We start from the raw sequence: 25,895 nt of genomic DNA, 5'->3' as shown, positions 1-25,895 counted from the left end.
ATGCTTTTACAGAGAGAGAGGGAGAGAGGGAGAGAAGGAATAGGTGGTGCAAGGGAGGATGGTGGAACAGGGGGAGAAAGAGAAGTAAGGAAGGAAAGAAAGATAGGAGGTGGGCAGTGACAGAAAAGAAGGGAGTGAGTCTCAGCGTCAAGAAAGCCAGTGGTTTTCAAAATTCTCAATAGCAGAGAAGAGGATTCAACCAGCATGCTTTATTTTCAGACTTTTTGACATTCCTGGTTCTAATTTATTCAGTATTTTCCAATAACTTCTGCCTGTACATTCTCTAATATACTATCCTCTAGGACAGTCTTACAGCCTCACAGTTGTGGACTCCTGTTGAAACTATTTTAAAGGTAAGTTGAGTGGGTATGTATGTGTGTTTGTGTGTGTGTGGTCTACTGGTTCCCTGAACATAAAGAAACAAGAAAATTGAATGATAGACCTCCTCTTCCTTTTCTTAACTTTCAAACTACTATGGCATAACTTTGTATAATCACCATTTACTTTGGAAAGAGGTATGTCATAAAATATGTATTTTTACTATGCATATACTCCAAAATACCTTTTAAATTATTGTCTGACTTACCATTGCTCACATGATATTATTGGGTCTTTATCATGAAGGGGATGAAAAATGTGACTTCGGTCTACAGCAGGAAACATTTATTGAATTCATTAATCCAACTCTTTTCTACATACTTAGTCTCAATATTATTTCTTTGTGTAGGTATGCTATCTCGGTGGATTTGAATTTGAGAAAAGAGGTTTTGTGAGTTTTAACCCCAGCACATGGTACAATATATATAAAGTCTGAATAAATTGAGTGAATGTCCATTAAAGACTCTTGATAAAGAATAAAATAATATTTAAAGAAGCATTTAGAATATGGTAGAGAAATGTGAAAAATAGAATAACTTGTGATATTTTACAGGGTTTAATTTGAAACTGTTAAATATATATATGTGCATATATGTGTATTTCACAGTACCATTTAAGTTTGTACATTAACATATTTATATAAATATTTCAAATCAGAAGGAACAAATGCAATATAAATAATGAATAAGAATATTGAAAACTTAAACTGATACTACCTTCCTAATGTGCTAAGCTTTCTCTAGCCTGTAGAAGTAAGTTAGTTGCCCCTCTGTTATCTAAACTATAGTTATTCTTTGGTATTATCTATGTGTTTTGGTCCTTTATATATATGCTTGTAACTACCAATTAGGTAACTGGCCAAATAGAAATGTTCCTAAGTCATTTTAAAAAATAAGATTCTTGCTATGTGTCCAGATTGTTCACATATATTGAAAAGCCTTCTTTAGATTACTGATGAACTAATAATTAATATCTCATGGGATATATACTACAAAGGGATAAGATGCAAAAACTCTGGCTGAAGTGTTCATTAATTTAAAAGGACCATGAATGGCATAATGTATCAAGGACACCACTAATTCACTTGTTGTGCTTCCCAAAAATTGAACATTTTGATATAGACTGTGAAGATAGAAGGGTGTGGTGGCTGCCTAGATGAGGAGATAAAAATAAGAAAATTTAAAGCTACTGTAAAATAAATGTGTTTGTTTAATATTTCTGGGTATTCCCCCAATGTTTAGAAAGGCTACTTTCTTTTTTTTTTTAATTTAGTAACTTAATTAATATGAGTAGACACATTAAACTAGTTTTCTGGCTTATTAAATTAGGTTAAACAGAAGCTACATAATTTGTTCACAGAAAGTCGGAATTTGCCTTGGTTCATTCATTCATTCTTTCATTCATCCATTCATTCAATTACTTACTTAACGAGAGCTGTGTTATCATGCACAATGTTTTCTGTCAGGCCAAGAGCTACTATTTAAGGATAGAGTGATAGCCAGGTGAGGGCTCCTAATTTTGAGAAGGTCTTAATGTAGCAATAGACAAACACATTATCAGCTAATTTTGTTCCTGTGTGTTTTAGTGTGGATGCATTGGATACCTACCCACATATGTAAGTTAACTTTTTCTTACCATAAGTTGCAAACAAGGATCAGTCTTTAATGTCAACATATTTTGGAAGACATTTCACTGAAAACAGTAAATTCAAAAGAAAAAAATTAGAATATTATCCCAAAGTACATATGAAATAAGAAAATGGCTTCAGAAATGCTTGACTAATGACAGCCAGTTCCAAAATCAAACCTAAGTAATACAAGAAATTGGAAGCAGAACACAAAGGAATGGAGTAACCAAAAAGAAGTGTCCTGCCAATGGGTTTCAGCCCCGGGCGAGTTCGCCGTGGATTCAATGTGACCAAAGAAATTGACAGCAAAATGTTCTTTGGAGCGAAAGGGTTTATTACCCGGCTGTTTCTCCTGGCAGTAGGTGGAGCACTAGCATCTCTGCCTCCGCCCAGAGCACTGGGCTGAGCTCTCTATATAGCGCAGTAATAGCTTATTGCCTACAGGTATGGAAGTGGTAGCCTAGCAACAGGTCAGTTACATCATCAGGTGGTTTAAGTTCAGTGAGGATCCTGGCCATAGGAACCCCAGCTTCCCCACAGTAGTTATTAATTATTGATGCAAATATAACCTGAAACTGTCCTTAGACCTCTTACCTGGGAAATAAAACCTGGATTATATATCAGGCTGAAACTTGTACTTCTTTTTTCAGATGGGAAGTACAGATAAGAGACTAAAAATTTCAGCAATTCTTGGAAAATGACAAGCCTGGCTAAAGAATGTTTTATATAAATATGAGTTTGTTCCCCTGGATTAAAACACTTTAATCAAATTAAAATAGACCTGCCTGGGTTGGTTAGTGTGGGGAAAATGGAAGTTCCTATGGCCAGGTCTCAGCTAACCCTAAACTACTTGATGATGTAACTGGCCTACTGCTGGCTGTTGCTTCCACACCTGTAGCAATAAGCTTTTACTGACTGAGTCACTATATAATGAGCTCCTCTCAGTGCTCTGGGAGGAGGTAGAGATGGAGGTGGAGTATGGACCTGTAGGCCGCTGGATGGAGATGTGATTCTAGTGCTCGACCTATCACCGAGAGAACAAAGCCAGGTATAAGCCCTTTTACCCCAAGAATGTCTTAATGTCATTTCTTGGTGTCACTGAATCTATAGTGAACTTGTCTGGGGCTAAAGCCCTCAGGCAAGACACTGAGGAAGTACTTCTTAGGCAGATCTAGAGAGCAAGTCCCTTCCACTTTCTTAGCAGATACAACTCCTGAGGGGTTTCATGGTCAGGGAGGATGTTGGTTTTGTATCTCACTATGAGGGTCTCATTGTTTTCTGGTTGCACTTTGCCACTGACAAATGCTGGTCTTCCTCTGTGAGCACTGCTGCTGGTGACTTCCCAACAGAAACTAGAGCTTCTCTCAAACATGTCTAATGCCTAGAGCTATACTACAGCCACCCACCCCGCTCCTGACAGTCCAGCACTACACATAGGAGGTGCCTTTTCCACACAATACCTCAAGTTCTGTCTGTTCTCTCAACCTGGGAAGCTGCCTTCTGAAACCAGCAGCTGCCTCTTGTGAAGTTCCAGCATGACCTCCACACACAACAATCCAGCTCTTTGTCAAGAGCCTAGTCTTAGAAAACTTAAGCTTCAGCTCTCCCCCACAGGAAGAATATCCTCAGGCCTCCTGGAGCTAAGCCCTGCTGGCCCTCTTTAAAGGGGAAAGGGGAAAATATATCTCATTCTTTCTTATTTGGAAAACACAATTAAGTTCTCCTCCCAGAGGGTCTGTGACAGACATATTTTGTTAACCTAATTGCTCCCTCTCAGGTAACTCAATTTTTTTTTTTGCAATAAAAGCTAAGAATAAATATCAAATTCTCAATACCGGGAGGGAAGTGGAAAGTTGCATTAGTAACTTTTGGTTATAGAATTTAAGCAAAACAAGTAAATAGTAACAAAAGCAAGTAGTTAAAATGACTTTGGAATATTTTCCCTCAGATAAATGTAATTTTGGACTTCAGTGTCCAAAGACAGTTTCCTGGACAGAAGTTGTACCCAAACTATAATCCTTATGGGCTCTTTCTTGTTTGATTTCAAGAGATTTCAATATCAAAATGTTGATGTTTCATTCCAATGCCACATGATTGGACTGAAAAAAGTATGTATTAACTCACTAGGTGAGTGTCCAAGCACTCGTTGAACATTTCTCAATAGATTTAGAATGTTTACTGTTCATTTCAAAAGGAAAAATCTGTTGAAATCCAAAGTGGTCACAGTTAAAAGCCCAGATTATTCATTACTTTTGTTCCCTTAGGAAATTGTAAGGGATAATTCTGCTGATTATAATGTTTTGTTCAATTGAGATGTTTTGTTTTTTTAAACAGAAAAGTGTCAAGTTGAAAATGTTCTTTCTCTTTCCTTTATCACATTTAAAGAATCGCTGAACCAAATCAAGCAATTGAAAAAATGGCACTCTTTTTATGTGAACCGAAACTTCTCCACATACCCAGAAACAAATGCTAAATTCCATTTTAATCAGACCAGATCAGTTTACACTGAATGGATTACAATCAAAATGATCTCTGAGAGTATTAATAATTTGATTCCTCTATAAAATTCGTCAAGCTGTTGTTCTGTGTTCTATTACTAAGTTTCACATATATTTGTATGATCATTTAAATCACAGCACAGTCACAGGTAAAAAGAGGAAACCAATAAAAAAGCAAAAATAAGTGCTATTTCACCTATTTTATTTATTTATTTATTTGGTACTTACACCAAAAGAACTCCAGGAAAGAATGGCTCCTAAAGGATGCTACTTGGCCAACATGTTTTGCATTTGGAGGTACAGATCTTGTTTAGATAAGTGCAGACTTGGCTTCAAGGAGACAGTATCTATTTTTGTCTTTGCCTCTACTGGTTTTTGCAACATTTGTCCATAGTCCATTACATTTAATGATTCCCACTTCTATGACTGGAATTTATGCCTGAAGGCAAAGATAAACTAAATATTTTCTTTATCCACATTTCATCTTCTCATATAAAAATTTATTTCTTAGCAACATGCTTATATATTGAGAAATGTTTTAATGATGATTTTCTACATACTTATATTAAATATTTGTAATGTGTTTAAAACACGACTTTCCCTGAGTAACTTACATCAGTTTGGATTTGATCACCCACTAATAAATGTATTTTAAAACTATCCATTATAAACAGATGACTTTTAAAGTCTGCAATATTAGGGATTGGTGAAGGTAATGTGCTCTTTGTGACTCCAGGGTCTAAGTTCCTAATCACTGTCACATATGTCTCACTGGATTTAACAAGATTCAATAGCTAGTTAGAAGAGCTGTTCTGGGAGATGTTTGCAGACTCTATATACAAGAGTGCTGCTTAATAGCCCAGGGCAGCTGTGGCATGAAATTACATAGAAGTCTATGCCTTCCATCACCCAACCCCCAATGGCACATGGAGCTCATATCTCCTCTAGAGCTCTGATGAATTGCTAATAATAGTTTTATGCATCTGGAGACAATAATCTACATAAATACTGATGTTCTTTTGAGAGACATTATTGGCAATATCAATGTGGAAGTTTATTTGTTTTCTGGGCAGTAGTTGTGAAATTGGTACGAGAGGACAATTATAATGAATGCTTCATGCTGACCATGGCAGTTTCCCTTTGAAGATTCCTTTGCAGGAGATTCTTATGTAGAGCCTTTGTAGATGAGGATGAATGTTTTGTCAAGACCAAATGGATCTAGTGATATAAACAGGTGATCTACATTAATGTACATTTGTTTCCACATATTTAGATCCAGTAGATAAATATAACATACTTCTATGTGAACATGATGCTCTCCCATATATAATTTTAATTTTGTAAGTGAACTAATAATTGTATCATTTTTTCCAACTGCATCTGTACAATCTACATAATATGGATCTCGTTTGAATCAACTTATCTAGGATCTTGCCAGGCAGTTCAGTTTTGAATTGAATATATACTGGTTTCTATCACAAGCTTGATTCAGTTTTCTGAAACAGCTTAAGTCGACCCCCATCTAAACTAAACTTCCACTCAAATGTCACTCTCATGAGAGCAGAATCTGGTCTTTATTATTCACCATTACCATATCATTAGTACACAGAACAAAAGTAGGCACAAAGTAAGCATTAGTTAAGTATTTTTTTGAATGAATGCTGTACTTTGCCTTTAGCTGGTCCTTGATTTACTTCAGTACAAAAGAATATACGTCTTGTCTCTAAATTTCTTGAACCTCACTCACAAGATCTTGTCCTCCTTCCTAATCTAATTATCTTCTCCCATCATTGTACTCTAACCAAATCTTCTCCAAAACTTTGATTTCTAACGTCTGCTCTCCATATACTACCTCTTAACTTTCAAACTGATTTCTTCCAACATTGTGCATAGACTTGGTAAGGACCTCCCAATCCATTTTCCTACTGCCTGTCCCTGTCCTTCTTTAACCTCCTTCTACGTGGCCCATCTTTACAACCATTTCACAGCATCTGTCCTCTGCTCCCTTGTCCTTCTCTCCCTTTGCAAAACTCCAACCCTCCTTAAATTTACAAGTTAATTCAAACTTGTAAATGTGCTGGAAATAAAAAGACATGTAATAATGTTGATTGGATACCCTTAAATTTTTTACCCCTCTTGGAAGCAATGTTTTTTCTATTCTTGATATTTCTTTCCAAATAAGTTTAACTCAAGTAAGCCTAACTCCTGATCTCACTGATTACCTTCTAGGAAGTAAATAAAAATAAATTATATTACTTCAAATTAGATTCTAAGAGAAGAAAGAGGAGGGGAGGAAAAAAAAGTTGCTGGCTAATTTCAGTATTTCTCACAGGTAGAAAGTATTTTTAAAATAATAGCTCAATATTGTCTCCCACCACCACCAGCCCAGTGAAAGGGGAAGACTAAGGATATTATATAAAGGTATTAGAATAATTGTAACTCTGTTAGCTTGCGAAAAAGACACCCAATTCTTCATCCCTCTGATTATCCCTCCACTATGTTTCTGGGCTTAGCAGTATTATTTCCTTTGACTCATGGAATGTTAACAAATAAAATTCAAACAGAGGCTTTAAAAAGTACTTACCTACAATAAAGGAGGCATGGACATACAATGGGGAAATGACAGCCTCTTCAACAACTGGTGTTGGCAAAACTGGACAGCTACATGCAAGAGAATGAAACTGCATTATTGTTTAACCCCATACACAAAAGTAAACTCAAATGGATCAAAGACCTGAATATAGGTCATGAAACAATAAAACTCTTAGAAGAAAACATAGGCAAAAATCTCTTAAATATAAACATGAGCAACTTTTTCCTGAATACATCTCCTCAGGCAAGGGAAACAAAAGCAAATATGAACAAATGGAACTACGTCAAATTAAAAAGCTTTTGTAAAGGGCACCATCAGAACAAAAAGGTATCCTACAGTATGGTAGAATAAATTTGTAAATGATATATCTAACAAGGGGTTAAATCCAAAATATATAAACAATTCACATGCCTCAATACCCAAAAAGCAAGTAACCCAAATAAAAATTTGGTAGAGGATCTGAACAGACACTTTTCAAAAGAAGAAATTCAGATGGCCAACAGGCATAAAGTGCAGTATAACCCTTTCACCCCAAGAACATGTTTTTTCTTTTTTTTCACCATTAATGTTTTATTACATACTACTATTTCATCTGTATTATATCTTATTAAAAAGGAGACCATATACATAGCATGCCGATGGGAATGCAGTGTGAGGTAGTTTAAGAACGACTCCAACCCCAGGCTCCAGGGTTGGGGCACACGACCCGGACCCAAGCCATTGAAGACTGATGTGCGCCTCAGCCCTCATGAACCATCCAGGAATGGATGACCTGCTCAGAGCCAGTAGACTGCAGGGACTCCCAGAAAATTAGCTTTCTCTCCTCCTAAAGAGCTTGTACAGACATCTGTGACCAGAAAGGAAGATGCTTGCTCTCCCCCTTCTCGCTGTGGGTTCTCAACTCAGGATTGTTGCTGTCCTTAGCACCCGCACTGGAGAGAGACAAGTACCAAATGATTTCACTCATTTGTGGAGTAAAACAACAAAGCAAAACTGAAGGAACAAAACAGCAGCAGACTCACAGACTCCAAGAAGGGACTAGCGGTTACCAAAGGGAAGGGGTTGGAGATGGTGGGTGGAGAGCGAGGGAAAAGGAGATTAATAGGCATTATGATTAGCACACAATGCAGGGGGTACACAGGGAAGGCAGTATAGCACAGAGAAGACAAGCATATTATAGCGTACTATCTATAGCATATTACTGTGCTGATGGACAGTGGCTGCAATGGGGTGTGGGGACGACTTGATAATATAAGTGTATGTAGTAACCACAATGTTGATCATGTGAAACCTTTATAAGATTATACACAGTGATTCCTTAATCAAAGAAAAGAGAAATTATATATATAAAGAACTTACCTGTTGCTTCTTAGGTTCTTGTAACTCTGCCTTTGCAGTAACATATTTGGTCTTGTCTGCTGGAGGAATGTAAGACACAGATGAAACTAAGCTAAGTTGTCCCAAGCAATAGCCAGCATAGCCCCAGACATGCAAGCAAGTCCAATTTAAACCAGAGGAAACACCCAGCCAAAATCACTGACCCACATACTCATGAACTAAATTGATGTTTATTGTCTTAAACATTGATTTCAGGTTGATGTTTTTTATCCAGCCAAATAATGAAAAAACAATACTGTAAATACTTTTTTAAATGCAGATCTTTATAAATGCCAGAAGGTATACTGACACACACAGAAAGAGAACATATAAAACCAACTATGTAATGAAAATCTATGCAGGTATGTATAACATATAATATGAAAGAACTGAGACCAAAATTATTCTTATTGAGTTGTATAACAGTTTAGGAGGATGAGAGTTTGGGTGAAAATGATGAAGGAGAAAAAATTAGAATATTTGATATCTTGATCTGGGGATGGACATGTGAGTGTATAAACAAGTCAAAATTCATCAAGCTTTGCACTAATATTGGTGCGTTTTATTGTATGCACCTAAAATGTAAATAAAAATTTTTAAATATTTTTGAAATAAAAAACAAAACTGTCTATAATCATAGGAACTAAATAAAATCTTGCTAAATAAAAATAAAATTAAGTCAACAGCTTAGATTACCTAATGATTAAAAATAAATTTCTAATTGTCTAACAAAGCAAAAGATTAAAAATAAATTTCTAATTGTCTAACAAAGCAAAATTCAATTCATTGTCTACATTCACACAACAGACCTAAAATATTCTGGAAGGATAAAAAATAAAGAATGAGCAATATTATACCAGGCAAATGCAAATAAAAGCAGGTTAATCCCTTACAAGCAGACTATAGATGAGAAAATGCTGAAAGGGCAACAAAAGGCAATTTCTAAGGCCATAGGTTAAAACTCATCATAGCATATATTAATAGTTGTGCACCCAATAATTCAGTAATATTTTTCAAACAGCGCAAATTAAATTTGTAGGAAAACCGCTATAAAAAAATAAATTCTGATCTTAGTTCTTTACAAAAAAAAATTGTTTAAGAACAGTACTGAAAAACAGCTAGAAAACTCAAATAAAAAGTGGTAGTAGTGAGTGAATGAAATGGGGGAGGAAACAAAGCATAATTCGCAATGCTAGAAATAACAAGGGTAAAATAATCAAAATAGAGGAAATTTTAAAAATCATAATTAAGAGACTTATTTTGTACAACTTGATATAAATTAATTTGAAAAGACATAGATGAAACTTAGATAATTTTCTCTCTTAAAGGAAATAAAATAAAATAAAGACAACCTAAACAGGTCAATTACCATCGATAAAACAAAGGGCATGTTTGAAAAGTTTAGGTGTTTGTTTATTGTAGTTGTTAACTGAAGTGTTCTTAGTTTTCTTGATAGGTCAGTGAGTTTAAACTGGTTAATAGTTATTCAAATCTTCTGCAAGTTGTTAAAATCTTCAAAACAATTGTGGGCTTTTCTGTTTCTTTAAATATGTCATAATTTCTATGCATATTTCAAAGCTCTATTACTGTATGCACATATGATTTTGAATTCTTGTATCTTTCCTTATAATTGACTCATCATTTTGAAATGTCTTTTTTTCTAGTAGTACCCCTTATAATGTCTTCCTTATCTAATAACTAATAAACATATAATAGCTGTCTTTTGGTTTGTGTATGCATAGTATAGACTTTTTCATTTTTTTATCCTTTCTGTATCCTTATATTTCAAGTGTATCTCTAGAAAACAGCATATTTGATTTTTCTATTTTTATCCAGTTAGACAAATGTTGCCTTTTAATTGGGTTTTAGTCCATTTATGTGTTTTGCAATTCCTGAAATATTTATGTTAAATAGCACATATTGCTATTTTTCCCATGTGTTCTTCATTTCTTTTTCCTGCATTTGAGGTTAATCAAAATTCTGTATTGGACTTTTGTTAAATATTCTTGTAGAGTTTTTGTAGTCTTTCTCTAAAATGTCAGTGCACATTCTTGATTTTTTAAAAAATTTTATTTATGTTTAAAAAAAGTATCCCAACTGAATTTCAGGCAAGAAGAAGAGGGCATCAACCGTTAGTCCCTTTTTATCTTTTTGGGAGCTTTATTGGGGAATACTTGATATACAATAAATATTACCTATTTAAAGTATACAATTTGATGTTTTTACATAGTATACATGCACCCATGAAACTATTACCACAACTGAGATAATGAACATATCTATCATCCACAAAATTCCCTCTTGCCCTCTGATAATCCTTTCTTCTTGCCCATACACCAATACCCAGATAACCAGTGATCTTTCTGGATGAGTTTGCATTTCTAGAATTTATATAAACAAAATAAACAGCACATACTGTTATCTTTTGCCCTTTTGGACTGTCTCTACTCTGCATATTTATTTTAAAATAAGTCTAAATTGTACCATGATTCAATAGTTCATTCCTCTTTATTCCTAAATAAAATATCATTGCATTACATACCACAACTTATTTATTTATTCATCTACCTGTTGATGGACATTTGGTTTGTTACTAGTTTGGGGCTATTACATATTAAGCCCCTAAAAATATTAAGGTACAGTTCTTTCTATGGACATATACTTTTGTTTCTTTTTAGTAAATATACTTAGGAATGGAATAACTAGTCATATAGTAGTTCAATGGAATAACTGTAACGGAGTGCAGAGAGCATCAAGTCAGGAAAAAGAACTAATGACACTTAACCTGACTGCCTAGAGGGAGAGCCACCCAGTCTTTTCTTGTGTAAATTACCGGAGGCTTCTGAGAAATGCGCCTAACCTAAGTTAGATAACTAGAAGTGGGCAACAGCCTGGGAACGCCTGGGGATGTAACCTGTGATAAGTCACATAGACATGCTTGGGTAAGCAAGAGATAACAATTGAAGCGCAGGCAACTGACGCGTTCCCTAAAAAAGTTACAATGTTTCCCATTGGTTACAATATAGAGTGTGTTTTAAACCTATTAGTTGTAGAACTGCACGGGCTTTGATGTAACTGCTGTGAAGATCCTATATAATCAATAACCAAAGTTGCTTCGGGGTCGGCAGCTCGGACTCGGCCTGCGTGTCAGGGGAGGTGCTGTCGACCCCAGCTTGCTGGCTGAATAAAGACTTTGCTTGGATTTTCATCTCTGTGTCCATGTGTCTTGTTCTCTGAGAAACCCTGGAGTCCTAGACCCTAACATAACTAGTCATATATAGACAGACATATAGTGTATGTCTAATGTTTTTTACATGTTCAAAGACACACAAAACTAATCTATGACAGAGGTGAAAAGAATGGCTAATTAGGGGACACATTAACTGGAAAGGGGTACAAGGAGCCTGCTTGGATGCTGAAACTGTTTGTATATTGATCTAGATGGTATTCAAACAGACAATTCCTCTGTAAAATTCATAAATATGTACATTTAAGGTGTATTCACCTTACTAGAAGTTATAACTCAATTAAAAACAGTAATAATAATGAAAATGAAATCTGCAAAAACATTTATGAGACTTTGGGGGAAATTTGAACACACTGGCTATTTAATGGTATCAATAATAAATAATCACCTCAATGTACTAAGAGTGTTTGTGATTTTATATAAAGTATCCGTATCTTTTGGAGATACATATTGAAGCAGTTGCTGATGGAAAGATATAATGCCTGAGATCCATTTAACACCTGAGGGTGTTGGTGTGACTCAAACAAGATTGACATTTGATAATTGTTGAACCTGGAGGATGAGCCCATTGGATTAATTATAATATTCTCTCTACTTATATACTTATAGATTTTCAATAATAAAATTCTGTTTTTAAAGGGATTGTTTAGTTCAGATTTCCACACTCAGAACATTAACTTCTTAGATTTCTCCTAAAATGGGTGGGTGCCATCTTTCCACTCTCCATGCTGTGCCTCTCACTTATAGTAGTTAACAGTTGCTGCTTATTGGCTCTTAGAAATCACCAGCTTCTTAATTAATTGTTTATATACATGAAAGCAAAGAAGTAGGTAGATGAATAAATAAATGAGTTAAATCTTGTCTCTCAGCTAAAAAGAAGTCAGCCTTTGTTTTTTAAAAATTCTGAATTTTGTGAGGGTGGAATAATGGGATTGAGAGAAAGGTTTGAATATATCTATGAGCTATTTTATTGTAAAAGTCAGAGCTTTTCCCAGAAAAGATTGGAAAAGAAGAGAGACAGGGATAGGAAAAAACAGAACCAGCAGCCACCAGTGTATTTTAGGCAGAGAATTATAAAATCTGGGAGAGAAGAGGGGAGTTGAGGCCAACCAGTCATCGCGGCTACATGAGATGCACTGGGGAAAATGTTTCTTAAAAAACATTGTCCTGTGCCATGAATGAAACTTCGACTGAGCTTTGTTACACCCTACAACTGAATTTAAATTTTATTTAGTAAAAATTACCACAGTGGCAATCAGCAGTTCTTATTGTTTCCAAGAAAGTATACTGAAGTTTCTGAGAAGTCTTGATAGAAAACAACACTCAAGTTTTTTAACCCAGAAATTTGAGAATTATTTGGCCACCTCTCTCTGCACACAAACACTTGCATTTTGGCCCCTATGATCATTGTCTTCTAAGTCTAGTGCTTGGAACAGTTTGGAAGTCCTTCCCCAGATTTACAGTCCAATTTGTGTGCTTCGGTTCAAAACCTCTCCTCTGCTTGTTGCCAGAATTTTGCCTAATGTTTGCCGTTCCTGATGTGCAGCTCAGTTTCTGATCATCCAAATTCTGCTTATAGGGTAATCTTTTATATCTTGAACTGTCATATTTTCAAATATCCTATTTTACCTACTTATTTTTATTCTGTTATCAATATAAAACCCAATTGGGTTGTCTTTCTAGGGCATTCCAATTCTGAAATCCTGTTTTTTGATACTGTGAAAAAGTGTTGCTTCATAGGAGCAAAGTGGTGCTGGAGGAGAATGCTCCCTAGGAGTAATATTTCCAAAGGGGAATTAGAAGAATTCTTTCTTTAATAGGATATAAAATATGCCAGTCAACTAGATTTTTAACTCAATTAATTATGAGTATGTCCTGCCCAGATCCTTGGGAAGTTATTTTTAAAATAGCAGTAAGAAGCTGGTACTGTGTCATTCAAGAAGCTGGAATACCACTCTGGAGACTTTATGGCCTCAACTCAACCACACAGATGCCTTGATCACAATATTTGGTGGCGAAGGTCCATAGGCACAGGAACAATGCTGAGCCTCTTATAGTTTTAGGGTGATTGCTGCTCTGCAAGCTGGACTTACCCAAATATTTCAGTTAGGTCCTTTTTTACAAGCCTCCATGGAAAGATTTAATAATAGGAAAAATGGATAGAGTGAACATATTTTTCTAAATCTGAAAAAGCCAGCAAATGGCCTCTAAAGAATTCCTTAATATATTTTTTAAAATGCAGAAAAACTTGTTAGTACTACAAACCTGAGCCATTCATTTAGACTTCTTTGCTGCCTTGGTTCGTATTTATATTTTTATACATGGTTTTGTATTCTTAACTAAATTGTAATGTCTTAGGAATAGAACCCATATTTGATATAGCTTTGCACTCAGCAAATTGCTCAAAGCAGGGTATGGTAAACCTTGAAGCACAGTTACAGAAGATGAATTTCAAAATCAAGACAAATCAACTGAGTTAATATATACCTTATGGCCTGAGAATCATAAGACAAGTATCAGGTAAAAAATGTACGAAGAATGTGATCAAGAACCCAAAAGACAGGAAAGTGACTGAAAAACATTAAAAGCTTTTGGGTTTGAACCAAAGAGGAACAATGGTGGCTTCAATAGAAGTAGTTTAAGTGGACTTGAGAAATATAAAATATATGTTCATGATTGGGATCAGGATGATGTGACAGGAAGAAAATAGAAAACTATTAGAGAATTTTTATCAGAAAAAAAATAACAAGATAATAAAATGAAATTATTTAAAAGGATATTGAGAAACAATGAATGCTTGGTCCTAGTTCGAATTGAAGGGGAAGAAACTGAGGAGAAAAAATTGAAGTTATCATAAGGACAACTTTAATGATTAGAGATTATGAATAAAATTCAGAGTTCACTGAAATTTAAATTCAGTGGCAAGTAGTTTTGTCTGTCTTTCTCTGAGATTCAATAAGGATAAAGGTGTATTTACTATTTGAAGTAGAAATGTGGGGTTCTTGGTCATTATAGTAAACTTTAAAAACAGCCTTGACAATCACATGTATTTTGACATAATTAAAACCAGCCATTCCCACAACATTCTTTTCCCATTATCCCATTATATAATTGACTTTCCTCTTAATTTAGCTTGAAATTCCTAACATTAGAGTCATTTCTTCAAATTAGACAGGAAAACTAGAGAAATAATTTTGAAGGCATAATTTACAAGGCACATAACTTATGTTGGCACAAATGCTAAGTTTCTAAATTTCCTCCCAATAAATTCATGCAAGGTATTATTTATTCTATTTTCTATTTTTATATGTTAATTATAGAATTCTTTTCCCAAAGTTAATTTATTTTGGATAGAGATGTTGAGATCCAGAGTGAAAATGGAATGGAAAGGATGTGAGGGATATTTGCATTATTGATAATTTAAGCATGACTGAACTAGAGAGACCATTAGAATTGAATGTACTACTATGGCATAAGAAGAAGAATCCATATTGCAGATAGTGACAATCATGTTGGCAACCTTATATCTGTCAACAGTTTAATTTTACACTCATATGATACATTCTATATTCTGGGAAGGATGTGGGGAGAGAATTTTCTTTGCCATCAAACCGCAGAGCTTAGTGACACCTTGGCATTTGCATATGTAGTCTGAACTAAGAGTATGATTATTCTCTCTTCTAAAATGATAGATTTGTGCCTGCACAGAGGTAGAAATTATATAAGAAATTTCAGGAACAGATGCAAAAAGAAAGACAAGGAAAAAATGAAACAATAATTGTGCCCACTTTAAGATTAACATTTCATCCAACTCAAGTAAAAGAGAGACCTGAATGTGGGAGTAGGTTTCTCCTCATGCCTGCCCTCTTACCATCTCACTGTGGACCCTAGTCCCAAGTCTAGCCTCTTTACCATCAACCTCAGTAACTACTTTTCCCACAGCCCTGATATAATAGTCCAGTATCTCCAGCTCTAATCCCATCTTTAGTATGTTGGCCTCTGTGTTCAACTAACCAGTGGACTCTTTCACTTTAAAAGTGACCACAAATAAAATATCTGACAGTCAATGAATTTTCTCCCTCCCAGCAACACAAACAAGTCTCATCACTGCTTAAGTTTCTGGAAAAAAAAAATCCAATATATATTTATGAAGTCTATTTAGTACAGGAAACTGTGAAAATAGCAATCTGTCTACTGCCCAACTATAGTATTTCATGTGCAAAGAAGGGCGATATCCATGGCCTGGTAAAACTGGGGAGGGAAACCAAAGCCTCCTCCATCTGAGGCTCGGAGTGCCCTGGATGGTCTACCTGAATGCAGCAAGGAGCACCACAGTCTTCAGCAGCTACAGCTTTATTTTCTTACAAAACAAAACAAATCTATAAAAAGTTGCTAAAGGCCCTGTTCCCATGGTGAGAATAAAAATATATAAATAATTCCTGGAAGGAGATTTTCAAAGAAGCAGCCAAAATTTATCAAAATCCTATGTTTCTATTTTGATAGTATTTTATGTCAGGAAAGTCTCAGACTGTCATGATTAAGGATTAGTTACTTTTTTTAAATGGTCATTTCATAGCAAAGAAATGCCTTTTGTGGGTTCTCAGTTTTAGGAAGATATCTTATAACCAATCCTCCTTCAGAAACACCCTCGGATTCAGAGCCATGTAAATGTTCTAAATATCCTTTCAAAATAGAGATACAAATATTTATAGCTCATTCCAACATGGACACTCAAATGACAAATATGACTGCAAATTTTTTATCTGACTTAAGGGGGCTATTTCTTCGGATGTAGAAGATAAAAAACATAAATTAATGTTTTTAAGAAAACGCAATTGATTTCATTGAATTAAAAAAATTTCATATTTGATATGACAAATAAACACAAACTCTGCCACCTAACTACCTAATATTTTCCTTGTCAAGCCGACGTGAAATCATTCAAGGATTTGGAAATCCTTTATCCAAAGTATAGAAATGTCAGTAGTGTCACAGCACTTGGGAGTTTATTACAAATGCAGAATCTCAGGTCCCCACTCAGAGAGAATGAACTAGAATTTGCATTTTAACAAGCTCCTCTGGTGATGTGAGTGAACATTAATTGTGAGAAGCCATAGTATAATAGATCATAGCGGTAGCAGCGAGAGGAAATCTGGTTGAGGTAATTACAAAATTTGATTAGTTGTGAATTTCAAATAAAATTACTAGATGTAAGTCATTTCTTGTAGATTTGTCATTTAATTCTGACTTAAGTCTTATTAACTGCTTTTTCAGTTTTATTATACTATCTAGCTTGTAAAACATTTCCTATATTATTTGGCTTTCATTTCTTCATATTTGGGGTTGGAAAATCATAAATTATCTTTCAAAAATTTCTTTATCATATCATGTTGATGAATTAGGAGATAAAAATTGTGAAGAACATTCAGAATCTTAGATAAAAGTGGCTTCAAATGTATTGTCTGTTAGCCTTCAGTATTTGTGTAAAACAGTTAGTTGTACAGGCAGATAAATGTGGAAAAAGCAATTGAACTGGGAAAACTGTAGGTTATCATGTCCTTTATATTTTTATTGTGTTCCTTCTGACCCCTGCCCTGCAGTTTTCACTCCGAAGTGTATACACAATTCCCCCAAAATATGAACTACTGTTATTATCCTTTGTTAACACATTTTCCTGGTCACAGAAGTAGAGTTACATATGGATGGGAGTCAAATAAATATTCAACTCAAACCCTTTCCTAGCCTCAATGCACAGCACTGCAATTTCCCACTCTTTGATCAGTTCTGTGTAATCCCAAGAAAAAAATTGCTTTCTCAGCTTTGGATATGCTGACTTTAAATAATCTCTTCAGTCTCCTGACAGATCTATGCTGGAATAGTTTTGAGTGTGAGTGACATAAATGAGAGATGACTAATCTCTCCCACCCATCATTTTGAAGGGTACAAAATTAACACCCTCCCTCTTTGTCAGTGTAGATGGAAGGAATACGAGGTCACAGAAATATAACTTACTTCACTATAAAGTTTGTTAATTATGCTCGCCTCTATTTTCTATGTGTAAAGCTATTTGATAGCCATTTCTGTAAAGAGTGGTCCCAGTTTTCATTAGTGAGTTTTGTAGCTACTTGGAGTTACTAGCAAGCAACACTGTTTAAGGCTGTGTAAGTGTAAAATGTCTTCCTAATGTTGCAGCTTATGTTGAAAACAGACACACACTCTTGGATGTTTAAAGCAGAATTGTTTCTGGTCAAATTTTCAGTGTTAAATGAAAATACTGCAGAAGAAATCACATTTTAATTTAGGTGTTTTTTTTTAGGATTTCAAAAATCAAAAGAAAAAATAGAGGAAGAAAGAGATGAAGGAAAAAAGAAGAAAAGAAAAATAAGTACATATTTTAATTCAAGTTTAGATAGATAATTTTAAGGAAATAATCATAATCTATTAATTTTTCCCAAGGAGGTTAATAGAAACCTAACATTTAGAATATGAAGCCAACAAAAGCTTTTGTAGAGACAACTTAATCCTTGCCTATCTTAATTCACTCTCTAGTGTCTAAGTGATTAATCAAAGAATATTACTTCAATGACTTTCTTTCACTGAAAAATTGGAGTGGACTGACCATCAAGAACAGCAGAAGAAATTGATCTAAAAACTTTGTCACTATTGCTTAAATCATTGTGTATAACTAATTTATAATGGGAATGCTTTAGTCTTTAAGACTAATTTTAAGATGATAAGAGGGTTTTTTTTTCTCAGATGAAGTTGTATTTATACACATCATGCCTCTTAATAAATTTACCTTGGCAGGAAAGACTCATTCACTAATTATTTAAAGACATGGAAGTGAATATGCATGAAAGAACAGAACAGAGGAATATTACAGGGAGGAAAAAAATTTTTATTGAAGACAAATATAATTTCTAAAAATTATATACTTGAAAGCAGCTTGCACCATTCTCATAAATATTTGTGTCGGCAAAGTTTGTTAATAGTATATTTCATAATAAAAATGATTTCTTTTAAAGAATGTTAGTAATATTCCAAACTACATATTAAGACTATCTCTTGTCAGTATTAAAAGCACAGAATTTTCTTTATATTAGGCAGTTGGCCTTTGAAAAATCAGTTAATCTTTCCTATTGTTTTGAAAAATTTATCTAATTAGATTTTAATAAAATAATGTCTTAGACAATTTAGAATTCACATTTTTCTTATTTCTAATTGAAAGGAAAGGAGTGACACATAGCAGCAATTCACGGGAGAGTTCCGCTTTATTAGGGAAAGGTGCTGGGTTATATAGGAAGGGGCATGAATTGATTGAGGTGTCACTTCTACGGGGCTGGTGGCTGTTGGCTAGGTGCTGGGATTGGGAGGGGGGCGAGAGGTGATTGGGCTTCAGGTGGCGCCGGCGAGAACTGAGGACCCCGAAGAGAAGCCGGAAGTTTGCCATCTTACTGGTGGGGACCCTTCATTCCCCCCTTTCTCCTCTATGGGTTTGTGGACGTTGTTTTCTCTCTGGCTGCTTCCTGCTGAACAGGGGCTGAGAAGGGAGTGGGGGCTTGAGGATTGGGAGGAAAGGGTTGATAGGACTCCCTGCAGTAAGGACGAGTAGATGTGGACTTCTTCACGTTTGGAAATCAATGAAGGTTCCCTGTAACCATAGGTCGAGGACTTGTTGATTCCAATGGTGCCAAGAGGATATGGGTGTCAGGAGCCAGGCGTCTGCGGCCATTGTTTCCAGGAACAGTTTCCAGCGGAGAGAGGGGTCCATCTCAGCGTGTGGTGAGGAGGTCACCTGAGGGTGAGGGATCTTCTGTGGCCAGAAGCTGGTAGTTCCTGAGTAAAAGCTGGTTGAAAGCTTGATTAGAGATTTTTCCGACTTGGGATTTGATGAACTTTATTATATAGGGTAAGAAGAGACAGGCGAGAAGAATGATTATTATGGGGCCTGCAATGGGCTAGAGCTAGGTGAGGAGGGGGTTTGTTAGTATTGAAGAGAATGGGTTGGAATTGGAAGCAGAGTGGAGGCTGGAGGCAAGGTCGGTGAGTTTGGTAATGTCAGTTTCTACAATGCCGGAATAGCAGCACTCTTCCCAGAGGAAGACGCAGGTGCTGCCCTTCTCGGCTGTAAGCAGATCTAGGGCCCGCCGGTTTTGAAGGGTGACTTTAGCTAGTGAAGTGACCTGTCTTTGGAGAGAGGCTAGAGAATCGGCAGTGGATGTCAGGGCTCCCTCAAGTTTGGTGTTGAGATCTCTAACTGCCTATAGAGAGTGACCCAAGGCTTCTCCTGAAAACCCTGCCCCAATGGCTGAGGTGATTAAAGAGCTATTGATCATGATGGGAAGGAAAGCAGCTCCTTTTGTGCACGAGGGCAAGGGAGGTTGGAGCTCAAGGAATTCTGCCATGCTGTAAAGTGTAAGCTGTGGGATTAGGGTGACGAGAATGCAGGGCATATCGGAGTTGAGAGGCAGTGAGTTGAAAAGATTGCCATTACACTAAAAGAAGTGTCCCGGTTGCGTAAAAGTCTTAGAGCCGGAGGTAGGGGTGTAGATAGAGAGGCAGTGAAGTGCACTGGAGGGGGGGTGGAGTTGGGCCTACACAGTGGTGGATGGTGAGATTATCTGCATATTCTGGTTCCCATAGGGGTATGTCTGCCAGGGGGCAGAGGGGTTGTCTTTCTGCATGGAAGGAGTAGTTGGAAATATTAAGGGGCACAGCGGCTAGCAGTGGGCGCTGTAGTGATGCACACAAGAACAATTGGCTGTGTTAAGGGTGTGGTTGAGAAAGATGGTGGTGTCCTGAATGAGCTGTAATGAAGAGTAGGAGAAATGGGAAGAGGGGTGGGGATAAGAAGATGAAGAGATGCCGTCAAGAGTTTGGATAATGACTTTTTCGGAATGTCTGATATCTGATGCAACTTGAGAGATCTGGGAATGAGAGGGAACATACTTTTGAGAGATATGAAGGGTACTGTGGGGGGTCGAGGACCCCCCCGCCCCATAGTAAACTGAGGCTGTGACTCTGGCAGCTCATCAAGAGTCCCAGGGATCTGGGATTGATAAGGAGAGTGAGCCGTTGGGATATTTCATGAAACTGTTGGAGGAGTAATACTGTGGGTACTGGAAGTTACTCATGTAGTGAATTGCACAAGACCAGTAGGGACATCTCTTGTAGGTGTCTGGCTATCGCCTGCAATAGGCTTGTTTTTGGTCATAGAGGAAGCAGAGGTAGGGAGAATAAGGGTAGCTGCTAGTGAACACTTTGGTGGAGGGAGGAAAGTGGAGGTATAAAGGCTCAGAGCAGCTTTTAAGAGAGCAGTCTTGTGTGGCAATAAGGGCAGTAACTTTTGTTTGATGCTGTGTGTAAGTCTCTCTGACTTTGAATCGCCATACAAAGGAGGCTGGGGTGGCGGGGAAGACAATAAGAATGAGGAAAAAAGCAAGAGAGCAGTAAAGGAGGAAAAAGTCATGATTCAGGTATGGATGGCAAAGGGGGTGAACGGGATTTTGGAGGAAAGAGGACAGTAAGGTGAGGAGTCTGGAGGGAGGGAGAGTCTGTAAACTTTTGTAGGTTAAGAGATCTTTTAGGTGATGTGGGGACAGAATGGTAAGGGGCGCCCTGAATGTCAGTTTATGAGCTTCTTTCTGCAAGAGCTGTCCAGCGGCTAATGCTCGTAGGCAGGGGGCCCATCCCTGAACTGTGGGGTCTAATTGCTTGGAGAGATAAGCTACTGGGGTAAAGGATGGGCCATAATATTGGCTTAGGACTCCTAGAGCTTGACTGGACCTCTCATGAATGTATAATGAGAAGGGCTTTGACAAATCAGGAAAATGGAGAGCTGGGGCTTCTACAAGGGCTTGACGGAGCTTAATGAAGGAGTGTCGGGGTGAGGAGGATAATGGTTTTTTAGGGGGGCTCTTGCTGAGGTCGTATAGGGGTCTTGCCAACAGGGAGCAGGGAGAAGTTAGGGATCTATGCTCTAAAATATCTAGCTAGGATTAGAAAGGAAAGGATTTCTGTCTTGGTTTTGGGAATGGGCAGGTCAGAGAGGAGCTATTTTCTGTCTAAGGTAATGGACTTTCTTTGTTGAGATAGAAGGAATCTGAGGTAAGTGACAGAAGGGGAAGAGATTTGAGCTTTGACGGGGGATACTCGGTAACTTCTGGAAGCTAGAAGGTTAAGTAGGGAGGCAGTGTCAAGTTGAGACTGTTCCCACGAGGGACTGCAGAGTAGGAGATTGTCTATGTATTATAAGGTGGACTTGGAGTGATCATGATGAAACTGTTTGAGGTCCTGAGCTAGGACCTGTCTAAAAATATGGGGACTATCTCAGAAACCTTGTGGCAAAACTGTCCAAGTGAGTTGTTTAGAATGTCTTGTGTATGGGTCCGTCCAGGTGAAGATGAAAAAATCTTGGGAGCAGGGGTCTAGAGGGATAGAAAAATGGGTCTTTGAGATCAAGGACTGAGAAGTGGGATGCTGAGGCAGGGATCTGCGATAAAAGGCTGTATGGATTTGGAACTAAGGGATGGATAGGGACAATGGCTATGTTGATGAGGTGAAGGTCTTGGACAAGGTGGAAAGATCCGTTGGTTTTTTTAACAGCTAATATGGGGGTATTAAATGGGGAGTGAGTGGGTCTGAGGTAATTTATGTTTAAGAGATCTTGAATGATGGGTTGGAGGCCTATGAGGGCTGAAGTGGTTAGGGGGTATTGGGCCTGACAGATATACTGAGAGGGGTCACGTAATTTGATAGAGGCAGGGGGACATAGGGCCACGGAGGGGCTTGTAATGTCTCAAACTTTGGGATTTACAGGGTGTATGAGGGCAGAACCAGAGCTTTCATTGGGTAGAGGGGGGTTGTCGGCTATGAGGGCCATCAGAAAGGGAGTACTGGGGGCTGTGGGAGTGGATATAGTTATGGAAACATGGAGGAGGGAAAGGTTGTCTCATCTTAGTAAAGGGATGGGACACTGGGCAATAACTAGGAAGGAGTGGGAGAAAGGTATGGGACTGTCTAGGATTGTGCATAAAAGGGGGGGGTTTAATGGGAAAATCTGTTTACCTCCTACCCCGACTATAGGAGTAACGGCTGGTGTGGTAGGGCCCCAGTATTCTCACAAGACTGAGAAGGTGGCTCCTGTATCTAGGAGGAAGGAGATGGGGCGACTGTCTACTGTTAAAGTAACCCTGGGCTCCTGTTTGGTGATGGAAATGGTTGGGAGAGAAGCCCCCGGGCCCCGTCAATCTTCTTCTGCCAGCCCCACTACGGCGGGCTTAGGATGGGGGTTGTTCGTCCAGCCTCCCCTTCGGGTGGTTGGGCAATCAGACCCCCAGTGGCCCTTTTTGTGGCATCTGGGGCATGGGGTGGTAGGAGATCTGGGGGAGGGGCATGCCCTTGACTAATGTCCCTCTTTTCCGCACTTGAAACAAGCTCCTGGGGGGGCTTGTCTGTAGAGGGGCGCCCAGGTTGTGGTTTTATCAGCTGGACCAACATCTGGAAATTGGCCTGATCAGCCTTTTGTTTACCGCGTTCTTTCTCCTCCTTCCGGTTATGGAAGACTTTAAAGGCTACTGTTAGGATCTCAGTCTGTGGGGTAGCGGGGCCCTGTTCTAACTTTTTGAGTTTAGCTTTAATGTCGGGGTAGCTTTGAGCTAGGAAGTATGTCATAAGGACATGTCTTCCTTCAGGTGTTTCTGGGTTCAGGCTGGTGTACTGTAATAGGGCTTGAGGGAGTCTGTCTAAGAACTCGGAGGGGGTTTCATCTCTCTTTTGAATTATGTCTTGGAGCTTTTGAAAATTGACTACTTTACGAGCTGCCTTTTTCAGACCTCCTATTAAGCAGGAGGCAAAAATATTTCGAGAGCAGAGACTCATGGCGGTGTTATAATCTCAGTGTGGGTCTTGTTCAGGGACAGCAGTGGGGCCAGGGGGATAGGTGGGGTCAGTCTTGTGGGTTTTGGTAGCATGCATTTGGGCAAAGTCCCAAACTTGTCTACGCTCTTCAGGGAGGAGAGTATTGGCCAGGAGCATGAAAATGTCATGATGTGTGAGGCTGTAAGACTGGAGGGTCCATTGAAACTCCCTGATGTATGTCGTGGGATCAGTGGAAAAGGAACTTAGGCATTTCTCTAGTTGGGCTAAATCTCCTAAGGAGAAAGGGATGTGAATGCGCACGATGCCTTCGGATCTTGCTACTTCCCAGAGGGGGGCGATAATTTTGGGAGGCCCTCGGGACCGAGTCTGAGGGGGACTGAAGGGTTCTGGCTCAGTCTGTGGGGGAGTGACGTGGTCTAGCCATGCCTAGTCGAGCAGGTCCTGAAGTGCAGAAGGGGGGGCAAAGAAAATAAAGAAAGATAGAATCAGACCCACATGTCACCAGCTAGCAGCCCAGCTGCTTGCCTCTGCTGCTTTAGTTGGGCTTGAACTCATGACTCTGAGGTTAAGAGTCCCATGCTCTACTAATTGAGCTACAGCAGGGCTCCAGTTAATTGCTTATGGAATGTGTTGTTTTCTATTCCTGCCACATCGGCAAGTGGGGGAAGGGCATAGCTAGAAGCAGGGGCAGTGTTTCTACACATCTTTAAGGTCTCCCTATTTTCAGAGTGAGGAGTCTTGGCAAGATATGTTTTTGTGGACAGATAACTTTTAAGGACTGCACCGGTTTTTGTGGACAGATAACTTCTAAGGACTGCACATGTTTTTGTGGACAGATAACTTCTAAGGACTGCACCGGTTTTTGTTTAGCTTGTGCTTTCCCATGCTGCGTTCAGACATGGGGGGAGGTGCTTTCCCATTCTCTCTACAAACATGTGAGAAGACAAAGGCGGTCCCTAACAGGGGAGAAACAGGTGATGAGGGCAAAGACGGAGGAGGCCCTTGGGACCTAGTTAAAGGGGGGGCTGAAAGGCTCAGGCTTAATCTGCGGGGGACGAAGGCGGAGGAGGTGAGATGGGGGAGTAGATGGTGGGGGAGGAAGGGAGAAGGGCTGTTGTAGGAGAAGAAGGGGAAGGGAGTGAAGTGAATGGGAGGCTTCTGTGGGGGCGGCGGCTTGCAGGCTAGGAGAACTTGGGAGGGGGCTGGGGGAGGAGGAGGCAGAAAGCTTCAATATAGGGAATCTCCTTCCATTTTTTCAGGTGCTGGCAGTAGTTAAAAAGATCGCGAGTGATGTTAGGATCAAAAGTTTGCCCTGCGGGCCATTGGTTGTTATTGTTTAGGGGGTATGTCGGCCAATCTTTGGAGCAATATTTACGGAGAAGTTTTGGTTTTATATCAGGCATCAGGGAGAGGGTAGCCAGATGCTTAAGCAGGAATTCAAGAGGTGAACCTTCAGGGAGGGATGAGGAGGCTCCCATGGCTAAAGGACAGAGAAGGAGACAAACAGGGGAAGATGAACAGAGATCCTCGGACTGGAAGCAGACCGCAAGGAGACAAAGGGCGTCCCCGATGATCCTTGGTGGTCTGAGGAAACTCGTATAAAAACGGAGTCGGAATTTCTTAGGAAGTGTGGGTAGTCACCCAGACTTCCCTAAGAAGGCAGAGTGCCGGAGTCACGAGGTACCTAGCGCTAGGCGTTTTCGGTGGATGGAGCAGAAGGAGGAGGGGGGGAAAAGGGAGCGTTCTCATCCACAAAGGAGTCACCTCGTTTATAGCTGTTGGAGGGGGGTGCCTGAGAGTCGGCCGCAGCCATGAATGCCTGAGGCGGGGATTTATGACTGTCGGAGGAGGGGCCTGAGCGTCCGCCGCAGCCGTAAAGGCTTGAGGCGGGGATTTATGGCTGTTGGAGGACGGGCCTGAGGGTCCGCCGCAGCCGTGAAGGCCTGAGGTGGGGAGCGTTCCCTCCTCGTCCCCGAGCATCAGGGCCTTGCCGGACGATCACGGTCAATGGCACTGCGATAGCTCGGAGAAGAGTGGCCCACCCCGGGGGGAAAACTTACCTAAAGGCCAGAGATGAGTGGTGAGTGTGATGAGCCAGCACCGGAAAAAGAGGATGAGGGCAAGCTGCTGCTGGTGTCGGGGGGAAGACGGGGCCCAGTTGGGGTGTCCCGTCTCCCGGGTTTCGGCACCAATGAAAGGAAAGAAGCGACACATAGCAGCAATTCACCGGAGAGTTCCGCTTTATTAGGGAAAGGTGCTGGGTTAAATAGGAAGGGGCATGAATTGATTGAGTTG

Source organism: Manis javanica, chromosome 5, assembly GCF_040802235.1.
Source record: "Manis javanica isolate MJ-LG chromosome 5, MJ_LKY, whole genome shotgun sequence".
NCBI classification, from domain to species: domain Eukaryota; kingdom Metazoa; phylum Chordata; class Mammalia; order Pholidota; family Manidae; genus Manis; species Manis javanica.
Note: the sequence above shows the minus strand (reverse complement) of the source record.